This window comes from Equus caballus, chromosome 17, assembly GCF_041296265.1.
Source record: "Equus caballus isolate H_3958 breed thoroughbred chromosome 17, TB-T2T, whole genome shotgun sequence".
Taxonomy (NCBI): domain Eukaryota; kingdom Metazoa; phylum Chordata; class Mammalia; order Perissodactyla; family Equidae; genus Equus; species Equus caballus.
The window spans coordinates 93,627,223-93,643,062 of NC_091700.1; the positions used below are offsets into that span (position 1 = coordinate 93,627,223).

At 33.7% G+C, this 15,840-nt stretch overlaps 1 long non-coding RNA gene across 1 annotated transcript; it reads left to right on the plus strand.

Annotated features, from left to right (window-relative positions):
- The first annotated feature begins 2,531 nt into the window (after positions 1-2,531).
- On the plus strand, positions 2,532-15,379 carry LOC138918477 (uncharacterized). The gene is made up of 6 exons (XR_011427890.1): positions 2,532-2,681; positions 3,505-3,612; positions 5,051-5,098; positions 5,563-5,714; positions 11,820-12,027; positions 13,902-15,379. It is a non-coding gene; the product is annotated as an uncharacterized lncRNA (long non-coding RNA).
- Positions 15,380-15,840: the final 461 nt, after the last annotated feature.

The window sequence follows — 15,840 nt, forward strand, 5'->3', positions numbered from 1 at the left end:
CCAAATCTGATTCCTGTGCTCATATGTATCCAACTGCTTTTCTCCAAAGTTCCTGTCTATTCTAGTGACTACTAAAATGTCTGAGTTTTTTTTCTTTCTAATAGTATAGAATTTTCTTGTTGTACATACATGAGTATTTTATAAACTCTTAAGAAAAACTCAGGCCATTTTCAGTATAAAGCCCACTGATTTTAGATGCATTTCACATTCAGAAATGTTAAAAATGACAGAGAGATTTGATGATGATCTTATGTCTTAAAAACCCGCCTATAACATTTTTTTCTTCTTTCTAACTAATCATACATAAATTTTATTAGAGGTTTTGAGAAATATAAACTGAGGCTGTTTGTGAGTAATAGGAAGACAAAATTTTACCAAGTGCTTGCGTAATAGTATAAATTTTGGGTAGACTGACTTGACATTATATGATTCCAAGAGGATTGAGAATAAATGAATTTTTTCTTGCCGGCTACTCTCCTCACAACAGTCTGATGTCATATATGAACAAAGCTAATAATCCAAGACAATGTAGGCATTGATTTGATATCAAGACTTAAGCCTCACAATCTGGTGTAATTTGATAATCTAATAAATTAGTTGGAATGAGCACAGGGCTTCTTTTCTTAGTGGAGTAAAAAAAAGAAGGCTATAGGCTATTTCTGTTTGCACTCCTCCTAGGTACACACACACACACGTACACACACACACACCTACACACCTCAACACACGTTTTTGTGTCTCTATATGTACTATTCCAAAGAAGAAAAAAATTACATCTATTAATTCAAACAAAAATGAGTCCATCAAAGAGAAGGAGAAGAAGAAGTTTCTCTTCAAAAGGCACAGCAGTCTAGATTACTGCCTCAGCTTTACCTGATTTACCTATCAGTCTTTAACTCAGTTGCCAAATGGGAAAGGGAAAGAAGAAAGACAGGTGACGAGTTGAGGAAGACAGAGAGGGACAGAGAGAGAGACAGAGAGAGAACTACACCTACTTCTCACAGCTGGTCCAGACACCTTCCCAGTGTGATGCCAGGGCTAGTAGGAAGAAAAAACCACATCTGTGAGTATTAACTTCAAGACTAGTAGGAAGTCCCAAGCTTGGAGGATACTGTGCATTTTGAACATTAACCTCTCCATTCACTAGTTTCTTTTTCTGTGGATTGTAGTAAAGAAGGAGTTAGTGTAAAAACAAAACAAAATGAAAAAAAAAAATCCCAAAGCAAACAAACTAAAACAAAAACAAAAAACACCTTTTTCCTTCTGGAAGAAAACAAAATGTACAGATTATCAGTTTATGCCTAATATTTAACATATTTGATTTTTAGAAAACATTTGAAGCAGATGTTGTCACCATATTTTGGGTGGAAGTCTCATTTTAAGGAGTCATGCAGTTTACCAGTTCTTTCAGTGTTATAAAACACTGAAATTCAGGCCTTTTATAAGGACTCTGTTGACTCATGAGTGTTCAGATTTTCTTTGTTAATTAAGTAGAGGGGTAGTCTTCAGTTAATCCTTGGCTTGTGATCAAGGTCTGAATATTTAGAGAACAAAAATGAAAACATAAGACAAATAACTGTTTGATCTATTATATGAGGAATCTTCCAAGGAATATCTTTAAGTTTTCCTCCTTTATTTACATTATGCAGGACACCCCAACATCCCCAGTTCGCCACCATACATTGTGTAAAGATGACCGACCTATCAGAAGTGAGAGTTTAACCTGAGCTGAGTATATACATCTTCACACTTGATGAAGGTCAATACTTACAGTATTACAGTAGATCCTCAGATAAGGAAAATTCTCGATTAATGTAGAAGCTATGTCTGTGAGTTGTATTTGACTCTTCCCAATTATCCTTTGGAAAATCCCATTACTCATCAGTTTTGCTTCATAGGAGAGAGAATTCTTTCTTCATCCGCTGTGATTATCTATCAGAAATCTTCATCTAATATAACTGACAATATGCTTCTACTTTAACTTCCTGTCATTATGAATTTTAAAATAATGACTCAAGCATATGCTATAATTCATAAAACTTTTCAATGTTCCCAGCGTGCCTATATCTCTCTTTGCATTGAGTAGATCTTGTAATGCCAGTTGAGTGCATTAATGCAACATTATACAGAAAAGAGAGAATATTTTGAAAAAAGATCTTGAATGCTTATGCTGTCTATTTGACATTAATTACCTACATATTTAAAACTTTTCAAAAATATTAAAAATGTTGTGATACTTATGTACAAAATTTCTGAGATTATGGCTAAAATTGGTTATTATTATTAAACATGCGAGCTCATCATTGACATCTCGTTTGGCATGAAATATTTCCTTTTCCTCTTCCAAACATTTTATTATGAAATTTTTCTTAGACACAGGGAAGATTGGGGGATGGTGCAATAGGCATTCCTAAACCCTCCACCCAGATTCAATACTTGTTAATATTTTATCTCCTCTCGCTCCCTCTTTCTGCTTCACTCCCCTGAGGATATGTACAGTGACTCTGGAGCTTGCTTTGGGTGGGGCAGTTGGCACTCCCTAGGATACAACGGACGGGGTGTGAGCGTGGGCAGACAGATAAATGCCTCAGCTTCGCTGTCCCTTGGAGGAATATTCGGAGTCACATTTGACATAGTTTCTCAGTGCTTCCCAAGTGGGACTGATCTTGTCGCCTGCATCCGTAAGTAGATAATTAACATAAATTTTCTTGCTCTTTCTCCATTTCCTCTCTTATTTTCCCATTCTTGTACTTGTACTTCCTGGTGTCACCTTCCATATAAGCTACATGCATTCAAATTTTATTTCAGGTCTTCCTTTGGAGAGACTCAAATTAAGGAAAATTGTTACTTCATTGTGCCATTTAACTCATTCCTTATCCTTTTTATTTCTTGCAAACAGGAAGTCTGTTTCTGAGGCTTGCTAAAATTCAGAGTAAGTATTTTGGTTAAAAAATGTGAATTTCATACTGCACCCTATCAGAAGACACATGATATCAGCTTTCCCAATATCCATTATGCAAAATTTGACCCCTTGGTTACTAAGTAAAATTCTGTAAGAAATTAAATAACTACATGTGTACATATGAAAGAGATGAATATGAGAAAGCATTTGGGAGGTCTTCATCATGAAGTGATAATTATTTGTTCACATACAAGTTTTCTAAGGGAGATTTATTGAATATCAGGGCTGCAAATCCATCAAGATTTACTGAAACAAAAGAAGTCTAATTAAAATTGCTCTTAGCTAGTAGAAAAAAGGTAATTTTTTGTGAATGTTGGAAACTGTGAAAGAGAAAAATAGGGAGTAAAAACCTGAAAATAATTAATAAGTGTCTAGTCTGTTGTAATGGTAATATAATTTTAGTAGAGATTTAGTAATGGAAGTGAAAAATGGACTTCTGAAATAATTCATTGTGTGAGGGTGTGGGTGTGTGTGTTTGTGTGTGAAAGAGATAATGCTGTTTGTTTACAATGCTTTTTCTTGTTTTTAATTTGTTTTTCCAGGGCTCATAGGAAGATAGCATTCTCCAGACTCCCCTGTGGATTCATGCCTTCAGTTGCCCTTCTGGATTCATGTGGCTGAATGACTTGTGTTCTGGCAAGGGAAGTTAGGTCTGTCACTCAGTGGGCCGGTCCTTCAAACTTCCATCTATGGCCTTCACACACTCTCTCTTCTTTTCTGCTGTCCATATGTGGGGAAACCAGGGGAAGATTCTAAAGTATAGAGGACTGTGCAGTCACTAAATTGAAGGAGTTCAAATCCTTGCCAAAGCCTCATCCTACTCCACCATTGATCCTTATTGAAATGAGAAGTAAATTAGGAGCAAATTTGTGTTTGTCAAACCACTGAGATTTTGAGATTATTATAGCAGTTAGCATTCCCGAATGGATTCGATGGGGAATATATGGAGAAGAAAAATGTGCAACAGAGGAGATGGAAGGCAACTTCCTAGCTGGAGGAGAGATTTAAACAAAAACAAATATCCACCTATCCCAAGAAAAAGACTCTTGGCTCTAGAGATTCGAACAGAGAATTTGACTTATTGAACCATTTATATCAGAGCAAGGTCCATTCTAAAGTGAATAATGGACACCAAGATTGGCGTTTATGCCTACAAATGCTATTTCACACTTGGAGATTTCTGAGAATGGCTTTTCAGTAGTCAATGCCTAGATGCCATTCCAAAGCATAGAACACACCATTTGCCCATTGGTTAGTATCATTGATCAATATTATTGAACTGTCAATGTATCTCTGTTATTATAATAAATCATTTTCCTGGAAATTGTTGCAATTAGGCTCGTAAGAAATAAGTCAATTTTACCCTACACTATCCAGTTAGAAGATGTTTCAGAGACCCTAAATCATTTATCCAGACACAGATATTGAGGTCTATACCAATGTATGTGTATAGTTCTATCTATATAGGTCAATCCCTCTGTAGTATTTGGAATGTTGGTATACTGCTTCCAAAATAAATATCTTCTCATTTATGACCAGTTTTCATGTTATAAGGTACAAAACAGAACAGTAATCTGAATCAGGTTAACTGAGCCATGAAATAAGCCTGGCATGGAGTTTTGGAAGAATGTACTCAGAATTCCTTCAGAGACTCACCATTTAATATCTCAAGAAAAAATTAAAGTGATCCTAGGCTTTAAAAACTACTGTAATTAATAGTTTATAGCTAACCACACTGGCTTTCAATTTAGATCTCTAACACTTTTTTCTTCTCAGTACTCTTGTGTCCCTTTCAGTGTCTTAACGTGATTATAATTTTTTGTTGTTGTTTTCACCCATTAATCTTTCACATGCTTTCTCTAAACATTTAAAATTAGACCTACCTGTATTAGAAGACACTAGCTATTAAATAATTCTCAAATTAGTGTCATCGTTACAGTTAGAACCTTAAAATATTAACTCCGTGATTTCTTAAAAATTATTTTATTGAAAAAAGGACCATGAGCATCTAAATTGCATTCAGAGCAAATATATTCAATAGATAATTGATTATCATTACTTAATATGTTCCTCTATAATTTGTTTCAGATATTTATATTTTTAAAGCAAATCACTCAGGAAAGTTGGGGTTGCCTGGTGAGTATCACATCCTTTGTACTAAGAGGTCTTGAAGTGATTTAGATTGCTGCTTGGAGTACAGTGTTACACCTGATTTAAAATGGCTTGTTAGTCTTTCCCAGGAGGTGACTGGTCATGTCTTGTAAATTCTCCTAAATAACAGCACAAGCAACAGGGGAAATTCATTTGGATGGAATCCAACTGAAATAGGTGTAGAGGATTGCATGGAAAAATGGGTTTCTCTTGCCTTTGTTTTTAATTGCAGAATGGTGCAAGTGATAAAACATGAAGGAAACATTTAGAGTGGGGAAATGATCCCTTCACTTCCAATTGTTCATGCAGAGAGATTAATCTAGATTCTTCCATAAACATAAGCAAAAATTTGGCACAATTGTAGTGGTCCTTACCAAGACATTAAAGAGTCATTCCCTGAAGGTCAGAGTCAAGGGACAATTCATGAAGCCTGTCTCCATCTAACCCAGCACACTAGAAGGGCCCCCGGCTCCTGCTGTCCTGGCTTTGATTTGCAGCTTCCTATCACCCAGTGTCGCTGAGGGAGCCATGCAGAGCATGTGGCCTGCTGGAGGATAAGGGAACAGGAGGGGAGAAGCACAAGCCAGCAGGCTTACGTGAGGTGAGTGATTTCCTTTATGCTATAATCAGAGGGTGAAATCTGTCACACCAAAGTGGCTTAGCCTGTGGGAAACGAATTACAAGGAATGGCAAAGAATTTCTCAGCTAGCATAATTATATTTCCTCAGAAAAAAAAATCAATGGAAAGTAGATACAAACAACTGGTTTCATTATTAAAAGTCTGTCTTTGGGCCAGATACAATCGTTTTCTTTAAGTAGTAGAGAAGATTGTCATTTCCTGTAAAACAGCCTTGCAGATGGGTTCAAAAAAATCTATCAGTCTGAAAAAATTCACATGTCCTTCCCACATTTATCAATGTCATACTAGTAGTATTTCTCAGGCTTTTCCCACACTCATCAACGCCATAATGATACTGCAATGAACTAGAACAGCCTTAAGATATTGAGTGCCGATTTCATGATTCATTTTTATTTTGTTTTTAGTAATGCCAGTTAGTTAGATGCCTTTTATTCTATACATATCTACATTACCTGACTTTTTATTTTGTACACTAGACTCAATATTGCCCAATAGTAAAATTTGTTTCTCAGAGAAAGCTCAATTTTACAGAAAGATATAAAGAGGCTGGTCTTTCTGTTTACTATTTCTTGTTAACCAAAAGTTCAAGCTAAATGGGGGAGTGGGAAAGTAGGTTTATGTGGGCTTTTTTTTTCACTTCTGGTAATATTCTGTATGCTCTTGGGCAAGTCCTTTAATCCAAATCTCTTTGGTTTTAAAGATACGAGATTTAAAACAGAGACTCTTGCAGTTTCTTGCCATTGTAAAATTCCAGGATAATATGATCTGACCTAATTTATTAAATATGCAGATACACATAAAGAAATATAATCATTTGACACTAATACTCAGTTATTCTCATTGGACAATTGGCCATACTTATAAATTCTTGATAACAAGAGTGTTAGCAAGGAGTTATGTTTTAATAAATTAAAATCACATTTTTGGATAACGATTTAAATTCTACACTGGATTAATTTTAGGATTCAGTTAATTTTAGGAAGTCTTAACAGTCTTTTGTAGTATAGTTTTGGCATGTTGTTGAAATGGAATCACAAATGATAAAGTTCACTAGCACTGGCTATTTGCTAGTTATGCAAAGTGCCAAATCCATATAAGCTTTGTGTAATAGTTGCCTTTCAAATTAATTAATGTAAACTTAAGAGGACAGATTTTAAGTCAAATATTGAAAGAAAGAGCTCCAAAGTGTCCCTCACCATTTCAAAGTCCACAAATACTCTAAAAATGCTTAGTTCCTTTGGAACTGAGTATTTCAATAATTTTTACGTGTGAAAGTGGAGCTATTTCCCCAGTGATGAAAGATAAGTATTCTGGAATTTTGATTTGGACAATATCTTGATGTCTTGGAATTTCCTTCATTCATTTACTCAATCCCTATACTGCTAAGTCTTAATAATTTACTGTTGCTGATTTTATTTTCCTGTTTGTAAGCTAATTCAATATTATATTTAGGTCACTACTTGTTTTTACTGGCTGTATGTAAGGATCCTGTTGTCACAGAAGATTAATGCTCTCCGTCTGTACTTGCAGCTTCCAACAATCCCTCCAAAACTTGTTTAAAAGTCTGCTCAATCTATTTCTTTCTCCAATCTTAAAAGCTGTTATGATGAATTTTCACTAATAAAAATTAAGGTGTAGGCTTCAGGGATGAAAAATTAAATATGCATATATGTTTTTTCACTCAAGTCAAACATTTTTAAAAGAAAAGAAAGAAAAAGAAAAAAAATGTCATTATAGAATGTGTATAACATAAAAACGTAGGAGAATGTAATGCTGTGCTGTTTGGTAGGACTGCATGTGAACTGCATCCTTAGAAGTGTTCCCCTTTCCTAGGCATTGAACTCAGGGCTGGCCATAGAATTTGCTTCCCTTTCTTGCCAATTTCACCACTGCATATTCACTGTGAGGATGACAAATGATGCTTGTATTCCATAAGTCTCTGGATTGAGAGTCCTCTCTAATTTGACATATCCAGGCATGATGCAGATCACAAGAACCTGTGTGCTGAGCCCGTAGCTGTGATTGGGTGAGGCTCTGAAGGGTCCTATGAGGAGGATGAACATACGGAAGGGAAATGAATAATTATAGCCAGAGGGTGAACTGTGGCAAATTGATTGTATCAACGATGCAAGATCTTGCTAAGTTGAATTATCAGGAGTTTGAGTAACAGTTACTGTAACTAGTCGTACAGGTATTGGATGCAGAAAGGCAATTTTAAAACTAGACAAGACCAAATATATTAGATATTCATGTACTCACCATGGATTTGGGAATATATTGTGTCCAGTATCTGAAAGCCTGATAGATTGGCTACCTGAAGGCTGGACTGCATGGTTCCTTAAAGACAGTGAGTTTGACATACTGGAACTTTCCTGGCTCACTGAAGGGGTGGGTAGGGTCTAAAGGTTCAGGAAATGAGACGTTGAAGAGGGTAGATTACATGGAACCAGCTCAGCTACTCTGTAAACACACTGTCCTCTATGATGGCTGCCCCTCGTAGGCTGGAGGTAAAGGTAGAGGAATGGCTGTGGAGTTTGGCTCCCTGATTTCAGTGGCCATGACATAATAAATGTCTAGTGGCGACTGTTGACACTGAGAGACAAAGTGAGCACCATTATTGTAAAAAGAAAAGGAATTAGAGGAATAATGAAAATGTTGTGAACTTTGGTGTCACTTGTGACGGCTAGTTGATCCCCTGATAGAAAGGAATAAAATACCTACCCAACTTACTAAGGTAATGCTTGCTTACACAAGAGGAAAACTTCATGTCTGGTGTGGAGAAACTCCAGTGGGAATTCACCGCCTGTTATCCAGGTCTTAGAAAAGCTCTGTTTAGAGACCTGGAGCTCCTTCACCGCAGGGGAGTTTAAGGCTCTTTGAGAAGGGATCCTGCAACAAAGTCATACCTGCATACTCTGAGTCTTCCTTGAGGCATTTTTAGAGGCCCCTGTGGCCATTGATGAAGATGTCAGTACTCAGGTAGAGGAAATAGAATATCTGGAGATTACTAGATGTTGAATATGAACTGACATTTATACTTAAAGACTAAACTCTTCATTATTAGAGGCACAGAGTGGTCACTCTGTGGCTTATAGAGGGAGTTTTGGCCTGAGTCCATTCTATAGTTTATGTGCTTAGTCTCAAAATATGTAAGGGAGATAAATTTGCCTAACTATGGGCAAATTATCCATAAGGTTACTTGATCATGGAATGAAGTAGGAATAATTTCCCCCAATCCCTCACTAAAATAATAAACCAAATGCAATATTGCATTCCCCAGGGTATTGCAGATATTAGTGCCCCAACAAAAACTTGCAAGATGGAAGGATAGGGATTCCTATTGCATCCCCATTTAACTATCACATTGGCCCATGCAAAAGACAGATCTCTTACAATGACTTTGGATTTTGCTAAACTTAATCAGGTGTTGATTAATCACCACTGTTATTTTGGTGCAGTATCTTTGCTCTATTCTTTTGCTCACTATCATAATACAGGCTTGAGGGAATTTTCTTGATTTCATACTCTACCAAACATCACAACATTCCATTGATGATGTTATGCTTATCGGACTAGCAAGAAAAAGTAGCAAACAACTTGATTACCTTAGTTGATCACAGGTATGCCTGAAAGTAGATTTTAACTAGAGGTATAAGTATAGACTCATGACATATATGTCCACTGAATGAGTTTAGAACAATGACCCCAGTAACAATGAGCACACCTAGTACCCAAATCTTAACTTCTTAAAACCAGTTGCCACTAAATGGAACAAGAGAGAGCTTCTTGGGGAAATATATGATTGCAGGTCTGATCTTGCAATTTGTCATGTGAGACCACATGATATGAATAACATGGTAATATGTGAGACATGGTTAATATGATAAATAGCAATGAGTACATATTGTTACTCACAATTTAAAACATATAAGAAGAAAAAACTTAAAAGAAAGATAATTGTACAGAAAACGTGAGGTCATAAATATAGAAGAAATGATGCAATTGAATATTTCAACCTCAAAACTAACTTCCAATGAAAACTTATTTGAGCCTTCATGTAACTGCCTATCATCCCAAATAGGACACCCAAGCGCCTCCTGACACTGCAACAGTAGACGTCATAAAACATTTGTTGTATCAATACTAAAACATGTAGCATGATGTGCTCTTGAAGAAACAAGTAAAAATCTGAGTGAACTATGTCCTGTAAGAAAACTAGAACTGGAATCTTTAACACTTCACCATCATGGGCAGAAAAAGAGTTGGATAATGTTGAGATTATGAAAAATTAAAGATAAAAAAACAAAAAAAAAATGTGTCAAGATTGATTGAATCCTGAATAGAAAAACAAATCAGCAAAAACAAAACTATAAAAGACTTTCAGGACAATAGGGGAAATAGAAATTATTCAGCATATATTAGATTATGTTACTAAATTGATGTTAATTCCCTTAAATGCGGTATTGGAGTCATGATTATAAAACAATGCTCTATGTTTAGGATATCCTGGAAAAATTTTAGAGCTATATCATGTCTGCATGCTACTTTTAAATGTCTCAGAAGGAAAAAAGAAAACCAGCAAGAATAGTCTGAGGAGCAGACCTGAGATCTGCTTTATCAGAGCAATGAATACCTCGTTCTTGCATTAAGAGAGACTTGAAGGCGATACGTGTCTTCTAATATCTTAGCCAAGATTATTACTTTGTGCTGTGATATTCAGAATTCACTTAATTCACAATGTGAGAGTACATTATCTAAAAGCCAATTGAATGTTCAATGTTGCCAATTTCTAAACGTATATTACTATTTATTCTATTGTGAATTTCTAATAATATAAAATATTTCTCATGTTTTAAATTTTGTATTGGGCTTAAAAAGTGCTTTCTCTCTGTGGCCAGCCCAGTTGCATAGTGGTTAAGTTTGCATGCTCCACTTTGGATCCCAGGTACAGACCCACGCAGTGCTCATCAAGTCATGCTGTGGCAGCATCCCACATACAAGGTAGATTGGCACAGATGCTAGCTCCAGGCCAATCTTCCTCACCAAAAAAAAAAAAAAAAAAAAAAAAGAGTTTTGAGTTTTATCTCATTAAACTAATTTACTGCTGTTCTTAATTAACATAGCAAATCAAACTATGTTGGTCTTTTTGAAATGCTTGTATTGCATTTTAAGTTAAAATTATCTGACCTCTATAAATTAGTTGTAGCTAAAATCCACTATCTAGGTGAAAACATAATTTCTAGACCATCGACTTTCTGAGAATAACTTAAATATATAATTAGACAACAATTGATTAAGGAGGCACATAAGCTTAGAGACATAACAAAATCAATGAACTGATTTAACAGAGTAGTTAGATTATTAACATGCCAAAATAGCATATTAACTATAAGTCATATGGTATCCAATGAATAATATTGAAAGGATAGTAGTGAAATATGTGGTAGCTATTTTGATGGTAAATATAATATTATGGAAATAATTATTTATATAATTGTTATTAATATGAATATTGATTGACTATTTTCAACATTGATGAAAGGAATTCCAAACAGATGTATTATTATTCAGTTGAAGCATGCATATTTATCTCTCTTCAGAGTTTTTCTTCCTTTGATTCATGCTAATTTCCTTTGTAAATTAATGGCTGTTCCTGGATAATCAGATGACTCCCGCAGTAATATTTTACTTTCATGTTTTCAGCAGATGCAAAGATTGTTGACTTATTCTAAGTACAACTAAGTTGAATTGTATTGTGTTCTTAATGTAGTTATATGATCACCCAAATGGGTTTATTTACCAGTAACTATATCATGCTTGCTTAAGCTTAAACCATAAAAAGTTATTATTGTAATTTATATTAAGATTTTTAAAATTTTTCTTTCAAGGAATTCATCTTTAAATGTTTCCCTTCTCTAAAAATATTGTTTGTAATTTTATGGGATATTATTGCAAGCTACACAATCTTCATGTATTTTAGAAATGCAAGACACTAAGCTTTTTAAAGAGAGTCTTGAAACTTATAATAAAAAAATCATAAAATCTCTTTCCTATTTCCTCCAGTAGAGATGACCTCTTCCTCATAAAAGTCTATAATCTGTGGAGACGATAATAAAGATAAAGAAAATCATCAACATCTTAACAATACAGTGATATAATCATCTGCATAATCAAAGGCCATTTCAATTTATATGGTGGATCCTAATCTTTGCTAAAGCAAATATGTCATGATGCGATCCAGGATCAGTCCTTAAAACCTAAAACTGCAAGCCACGTAAGTCCTCCTTGTTCTACTACCTTACCCTGCTGGAGAGGAGAGAGACCTATTCATGGTAAAATGCTATTACTTCAAGTAAATATACCAGCGATCTCTAAGGATCCTAGCAAATATTGGAAGACTTAGCCAAGTCAACCAAAATAAACTCAGAAATATGCCAAGAACAGAAGCATTCGTGTTTAATCAAATTACATCCATTATTTGATCTAAATTTGATACACTATTTGATCTAGAAAATAGCATTATGAGTAGATGAATGAGGCAAGAAGAGCCATATCTGGAAGAAAGATTAAAGAGAGATGATTTAAGAATTTTAATATTTTCCCACAAGCTACATATTAGAGTGAAAGTTGTAATCTGAAATGTCTGTTGCCTTGACTTTTCTTACCGTTTGATTTTTCTTTCTTGTTGAACATTCATGAAACTATTTAGCATCGCAGTCTTCTGTGCACTCTCATTTTCCGTTTACAAAATATCGTTCTTGTGGAATTCAGCCCAATTTCACAGATTTTTGCACGCTGACCAGAATGCAGATGTGTCTATGCAATTTTGTTATTTTCTCAAATTCTTTTACTTATCCTGCAAAATTTGGCAAATTAAGAATTGAAATTTCTGTCTAAGCATGACACAGTTTTACTTTTGTTAAATATGATAATTAAAAACAATTGCCTCTGCATAATGTAGGTAAAGTGCATGCTATTTTAATGTGTATATACAATAAAGTATGAACTGAATGTGTATGCACTAATAAATATCTCTACAATGAAGATAATAACCCATCCTACAAGGTTGTTATGAGAATCAAGTGTACAGTGGAGAGCACGGTGTAAACTGCAAAGCTATGTCGTTTCAGCTTTTATCAATATCAATTATAATTGATATTCAGAATGATGATATAGGTGCTGCCTAATTTATTGCGTATCTTTGAATTATTGAAACATTCTATTCTTTATTTTTTACCGTAGGTAAAACCTTATTATACACAAAATTAATAATTTAGTAAAAAATTAATTTGACTTACTATCTCCTGTTTAATGAGATCTAGATGTCACAGATAAGAGGAAGTCTCTGCAAACCATGGCCTAAGAGGTGCCACAGATGTTTTGTTTGATTTGGTTTTTTGACATTAAGGCCATCTTTATCTTCAAATGCTCCTAATCTCGGCTTTGAACATTTAGTTTGAATAATGGATTTCTACAAGCTTTCCAACAGTACCATGGAATATGTGTTTAAGTATCATGGGTGATATATGTCGATTTGTTAGATTCACTTTACTTACTGACTTGGTACTAATTTATGTTTGAAGATAACTATGGCAATTTATTGGAACAATTAAAATATTAAACTCTATAATATTTAAGTTAAAATGCCCTCTGGCATTCTTATAATGCAAAGAAAAGTTAATTTTGAATGATATAATTAACAAATTATTATGTTATCCTGAATATCTTCTTTAAATCTTTATTTTTAACAGATATTTATTTACTATTTTTTGAAAGTGATTTATATATATTGATGTAAAATTCATTAATAAGGTGATATGTAAAAAAGAAAATAAATGTCATTAATGTTATCCCATGTTAATATTTGCAGTGCTGTAATTTCAGCCATTTTCTATGTGGAAGCCATGCATAATCCCCAAACTGGTATTTCATTATATATCTCCATCTATCTGTGTTTCGGTTTACTTTTCGATTTATAGTTTGTATTTTTTTAGATAAACTATTAGAATATTTAATATATTAGCAAAAGTCCTATCATAGTAAGTATATATCAAAAAAAATTTTTTTTTAAAGATTTTATTTTTTTCCTTTTTCTCCCCAAAGCACCCCGGTACATAATTGTATATTCTTCTTTGTGGGTCCTTCTAGCTGTGGCATGTGGGACGCTGCCTCAGCGTGGTTTGATGAGCAGTGCCATGTGCGACCCCAGGATTCAGACCAAGGAAACACTGCGCCGCCTGCAGCCGAGCCCGCGAACTTAACCACTCAGCCATGGGGCCAGCCCCTCAAAGATTTTAACTGAACTTATATTAACTTTGAAAATTGTTTCAATTTTTTCATAATAATGTGTATAATTAATGTGTCAAATTTGTCTCTAAATCTTTGTTTCTATGTTTTATTCTTTTATGATAACATGCACCTAGAAGCAAGGCTGCTAAGTCAAATTTTACATAATATATTAAAAGAACTTTAAAGAAATAACCAAGTATCTTTCTAGAAAATTTACAATACTTATGCAAACATCAGGGAATGAGTATGCTTATATTATTGCACCTTTAACAAATTTGAAATAGATATATCTCATATTTTTAATTTGATTTTGTTTGATTACAAAAACTATTGTATAAGTTGATTTACATTTAATCAATAATTGTATTTCTGCTTTTAATATAGTACTTGTTAATTATATATATGTATGTATGTATGTTAGTATTAACTTACTGATTTAAAAAAAATATTAATTATATGAATGCTTGGTCTATGAGTTTTGTGCCTTGCAAAGGTTAACTTTATTTTCCATGTAATCAATCACATTGTTTTCCTTTGTGATATTTTTCTTAGCATTTATGCTTAAAAAATATTTTATTCACAATGACATATTCTCCTATATATTTTTCTAGTGTTCTATAGTTTACTCAGCCTAGATTTTTTTCTTTTATCATAAGATGAATGTCTAACTTCCTCATGTGTATGAGGAAGTTAGACATTCCTCATATAACAAATTGCCAATTTTCCAAACATTTCTTCTCCATTCATTTGTGATGCCTTCTTTATTGTCTACCATTCTCCCAGGACTAGGATTTGTTTCAGGGCTATGTTCTCTTTTTCCTTTCTCTCTCTCTCCCCGACCCCGTCTCTCTCTCTCTCTTTTTTCTTTTGGTTTTTGTTTTCATGTATCTATTGATGTTTATATAAGTACTATATTTCTTTAATCCTTATTGATTCAAATTACATTTTAAGATATTTTAAGCAAATATATAGTAAGGAAAGTCCCAAAGTACTGCTCTTATTTATAACAAATTTTTCTGTTGATTCTGAATGAATTTTAGAAAAGTTGTACCATATTTCCCCGAAATAAAATAATAATGAGATAATTGTTTAAATTTTTATGAAATGTTCATTAATTTAAGAAAAGCCTTAACCTTTTTTGTCTAATAATACTTAATCTCCTTATTTAGAGTATCTTTTATCTCTGTATTTAAAATTAATATTTGTATTTTTCTGTAGGTTTCTGTAGTTTTGCCTCTGTTGGCTTTTCTATTTTAAAAAATGAACTTTTCTTTTTACTTTTGTATCAAAAATATTATTGTGAATAAAATAAATTTCTCTATTATTGTTCAAACTTTTTAGATATCTATTAGTATTTAATTTTGCTTCATGTATATGAGCACTTTATTATACTCACTAATTTTATGATTTTTCTTAGTCTCTTGCACTATCAACATAAGAGAAATTTGCTCTCATTATTCTTAGTAGTTTTTTCCTATTTTAATTTTATTACTTGATGTTGTTTCTCAGAATTCCAAAAAGTATATTAAATAATAACAGCGACATCAGGTATTTTAATGGAAATATCTCTAGTACTTCACTACAATACATGAGAGGAACATTGGATTATGATGGACCATATGCTTGGTTCTTATGTGTTAGTGAACGCCTTCAGTTATTGAAATTATCTCTTGACTTGATGTATTAATAAATTTCCTAATATTTTCCATTATAATACAATAATTATTTACTTATAATGGTGCCATTGTAGGTGTGATCGGGTTGTGACATTCTGTTTTGTACTAATTTTTGGTTGAGC